Here is a 4,614-nt window from a genome sequence, read left to right as displayed (position 1 = left end):
CATCATTTCAACCTTCCTTTGACAATATCCTATCTCTATCTCCCTCTTTCTCTCTCAACTTGTACTTGAGCCATAGTGGAAAGCTAGTGACTCCCCAAGCACACCTTCCCTCTATCCAATGTCCTCTTCCACCCTTCTGGACTTTCTGAAGCGTTCAAGCCCAGCGCAGTGCCACCTCCTCCAAGAAGCCTTCCCAGACCTGCCCTATCCCTTTCCCCCTACTCATTTAGAACTAGTCTCTCCCTCTCGGCCCCAGTAGCACTTGGCTTCTTCATCAGCTGAAATATTCACCACATCACATATTTTGATCTCCTGTGGAAGTGTCTTATTTTTACTAAAAATTTAAAGGTTTCTTGAAGGCAGACTGAAACTCTCCTGGAATCTCAAGGAATGTTTGTTGAGTTGAAATGAGCACTCACTGGGGAAACCAAATTCAGAGTCAAGAAGGTTTGTGAAATAAAGGAGAATCAGGTATGCATGGGGGTTCAGTAGGGTGTGTGCATGCTAAAGCACTTCAGTTGTGTCCATCTCTTTGCGACCCTATGGACTGTAATCTGCTAGGCTCCTCTGTCCATGAAATTCTCCAGGCAAGAATACTGGGGTGGGTTGCCATGCACTCCTCCAGGGGATCTTCCTAACCCCAGAATCAAACCCTCATCTCTGATGTCTCCTGCATTGGCAGGTGGGTTCTTTACCACTAGCGCCACTTGGGAAGCCCTCAGTGGGGTCAGTTCAGTTGTTCAGTTGTGTTCTGCTCTTTGCGACCCCATGGACTACAACACACAGCCTTCCCTGTCCATCGCCAACTCCCGAAGCTTGCTTAAACTCATGTCTATCCAGTCAGTGATGCCATCCAACCATCTCATTCTCTGTCGTCCCCTTCTTCTACCTTCAATCTTTCCCAGCATCGGGGTCTTTTCTGACGAGTCAGCTCTTCGCCATCGGGTGGCCAAAGTATTGGACCTTCAGCTTCATCATCAGTCCTTCCAATGTATATTCAGGATTGATTTCCTTTAGGATGGACTGGTTTGATCTCTTTGCAGTCCAAGGGACTCTCAAGAGTCTTCTCCAGCACCACAGTTCAAAAGCAATTCTTCAGCACTCAGCTTTCTTTATGGTCCAACTCTCATGGGGTAAATAGGGTCAAATAGGCTCAAACCTGTGAGAAGACCCTGAAGGCAGGAGTAGTTCCTATTAAGGCTGTGACCGCGGGCTCTGAAGAAAGAGCAGGATTTTGATCTGAATCGGCTCAGAGATGAAAAGGAAGGGACAGTAAGGAGGCAACAGCCACAGTCAGTAAAGAGATGACAGCTGAGAGGCCCGGAGAGAAAAAGCAGGAGAAAGAGAGAGAGACCTTGGGATGAGTCCAGCCTCTTCGGAACCGAGGCATCAAGCAACACTCAGGAGCTGGGCATGGCCTGAGGTGGAACTAGACAAGGTCATAGAAAAGGGCCTGAGGGTCAGAGGAGGGGGACTCTGGCGTGTCCAGCGCCCTTTAGGAATGTCCTACATCACATGTCCTGTGACTGGGGACTCCTGGGTTATGAAACTCTCTGCAGGTCTCGGACTCCCATCCTCCCCAAGGTCCCAGTGCATGTGCGGGCCCTCAGCCAGCTCTCCTGTCTCTGAGGCCCCCACTGGCCCAGGTCCTCTCAAACCTGGTGAGGGGACAGGGCAGAGTCTGCCACCCATCCCAACTCCCAGCCCTGAACCCTGCCCTGAGCCAGCATGGTCCTCCGCTTCGGCTCCCCAGGGCCCGTTGACAGCAGCCGGCAGGGAGGTGGGGCCCCACCCAGTTCCCTAACTTCCAGGGAGGCTCAACCACCTGCTCAAGACCTGAGCCTCAGGAAGTAGAAGCCAGCTTCAAACTGGGGAGGGAGGCAGATGCTAGGCCCGGCAGGTATTCCCTCGGGGGGCAGCCAGGTGAGTGAGTGGAGGGTGGAGACCCAGCTCACCTGTTCTAAACTTCAGCTCACTCTCTGATATAAAGGCCTCATGATAACCACCTCAGGGGGTTGATTCTAGATTTAAATTATTTTAAAATACTGGAGAGGGGGACTTCCCTGGTGCTTCCACCGCAGGGGCACGGATTCAATCCCTGATTAGGGAACTAAGATCCCACAAGCTGCTTGGCGAGGCCAAAAATCAATAAATAAAAAAATTTTAAAATACAGAGGGAAGTGCAGGAAGCAGACCCTGGCACAGAGTATAATTAAGCCAATCCACCCCCCCCCCCCCCAACCTTCCACCTCCTGTTGAGAAAGTGGCAGAGGAAGGAGGGCAGGGAGGCTGTTCCCCTGTCTATCCACTTCACAGCAACTCTGGGTCACAGGGCCCAGGGCCCAGTCCCGAGATCAGAGAGGCCATGGAGCTCTGGAGGAGAGCCATTCACAGGCAAAGGGATGGGACCCCAGAAAGGAGGAAGGACCCTGTGACCTTGTCAGTCAAGGCGGAGGTGGGACCGTGCAACCTCAGACAGTGGTCATGGAGCCCCCGGTCCGAGGGCCCAGGCCGGCAGAGCCCCAGCCTCATGGGCAGTCCAGGCAGCCGCGTACCTGCCCTGATGGAGCGTGCGCTCTACAGGAGGGTAACTGTAAGACAGCCCTGCTGAGATGAGGAACCTGGGGATGAAGTCCAGTATTCGGACTGCTTTTGCCTGGGAACTTCATTCCCTTGATTCCTATCTCATTCCAGACCTTGTCTCTCGTGACTCTTCCCTGTCTGGTTCTTTGAGGCTTTCAGGAAGACTGTGTTTTTCAAACACATTGTCTGGCTTTCTCCTGGCTTTAGTCAGGCAACTGGGGTATTAAGTAGTTCAGCCCAGACCTAGTAGTAGAGAGGAGTCACTATTCTTTCTTATTTATTTATTCGGCCGTGCTAGGTCTTAGTTTTGGCATGCAAGAGCTTTTGTTGTGGCACGTGGTACCTAGTTCTCCACCCAGGGATTGAACCCAGGCCCCCTGCTTTGGGAGCGTGGAGTGTTAGTTCCTGGACCACCAGGGAGGTCCCCCATCATTCATTCTTTTTTTTGTTTTTGGTTTTTTTTTCCATTTGTTTTTATTAGTTGGAGGCTAATTACTTTACAATATTGTAGTGGTTTTTGTCATACATTGACATGAATCAGCAAAAATATGGAACACTTCACGAATTTGAATGTCATCCTTGCGCAGGGACCATGCTAATCTTCTCCGAATCATTCCAATTTTAGTATATGTGCTGCCGAAGCGAGCACCATCATTCATTCTTTACTGAAAACAGTCTTTATTGTGTCCTGTGGGCCATCTGTAGGCTTAGTTCCTACCCTGTAGCATCATTTCCCCAGGAAGTCATCTTTGAACATGCACCTTCACCTTCCACAATACCCTGGGCATACTTAATTATCAACTTAATATAATTAGACTGTGAGTTGCTTGAGGGTAAGAACTGCTCCACTGTTTTCTCATAGCCTTAGTACTGACTACGGTAGGTTGCACACAGGATATATTTCAAACAGCTACCTGAGGTGAAGGTATGATTAATTACGGCTTTGTTGTGATTTCTTCAATTTTTGACATTTCCTCTGAAAAGTTGATCTTATCTTTGGGAGCAAGAGTTCAACCTGCTCTTCAACGACTGCATCTTAAGAGACCTGAGGAATGCGCCCAGGCTTGCTCCAGATGCCTGTCCATCCTCCTCTCTCACAGAGCAAATCTCTGCTCCACGGATTACTTCCTTTTCAGGTCATCCTGTTCCAGCACGTCAGGAGGCACATGACGCGACGTGAACATGATGCCAATAAGAAGTCAGCCTGGGATCACACAACAGATTTTTAAAAGTCCACACACAGAGAATTTATTTATTTCAAGACGCTGTCCCAAGTATTTTGGGGCCTCAGTTGAGAGGATCAATCAAAGATGACCAGGAGCTCCTGGTGCCCTGTGACAAGGGAGAGGGGTGGGGTGGGGGAGAGTGGGAGAGAGGTTCAAGAGGGAGAGGATTCATGCATACTTATGACTGACTCGCACTGTTATACAGCAGAAACCAACACAATATTGCAAAGCAATTATCCTCCAATTAAAAATAAAGATAAAAACCATAAAAAAGATGACCAGGAGCATCCCTGTGTTTGGACAAGCTGGCCTTATTCTTCATCACAGCAAAGCATGTTAGGAGGACCTAACATATTAGGAGGACAGGATTTGGTACAGGCTTTCCAGGTGGCGCTAGTGGTAAAGAACCTGCCTGCCAATGCAGGAAACGTAAGAGACGGGTTTGATCCCTGGGTTGGGAAGATCCTCTGGAGGAGGGCATGGCAACCCACTCCAGGATTTTTGCCTGGAGAATCCCATGGACAGAGGGCCTGGAGGTTTCTGTACTGTCTACAGGGAGGGCAGACTAGAGAAGCCATCACTCACTCGCCAGAGGGGGCATCTGGTACATTGTGGCTTTGGCGATGGTCATGTTTTGTCTGTCTTCAGACATGATTATAGGGTGGTTTTGTCTCTGCCATGATCCAGCGTGGTCACAGAGTGGCCCTGGGGTTCTGCGAGACGGCTGGGCCTCAGCAAGAGGACACCGAGTCCTTCCCGTGGATGCTGGCCTCCCGAGAGCACCACCGGCGCCCAACCGGCGGCA

General features: G+C 50.3%; 1 non-coding gene across 1 annotated transcript; it reads right to left on the bottom strand.

Annotated features, from left to right (window-relative positions):
* Positions 1 to 3,125: 3,125 nt before the first annotated feature.
* Positions 3,126 to 3,232, bottom strand: LOC133045296 (U6 spliceosomal RNA). Its single transcript, XR_009690176.1, has one exon. It is a non-coding gene; the product is annotated as a U6 spliceosomal RNA (small nuclear RNA).
* Positions 3,233 to 4,614: the final 1,382 nt, after the last annotated feature.

This window comes from Dama dama, chromosome 23, assembly GCF_033118175.1.
Source record: "Dama dama isolate Ldn47 chromosome 23, ASM3311817v1, whole genome shotgun sequence".
Classification (NCBI taxonomy): Eukaryota; Metazoa; Chordata; class Mammalia; order Artiodactyla; family Cervidae; genus Dama; species Dama dama.
The sequence above is the reverse complement of the archived record's forward strand: the minus strand, read 5'-3'. Positions and strand labels throughout refer to the sequence as shown.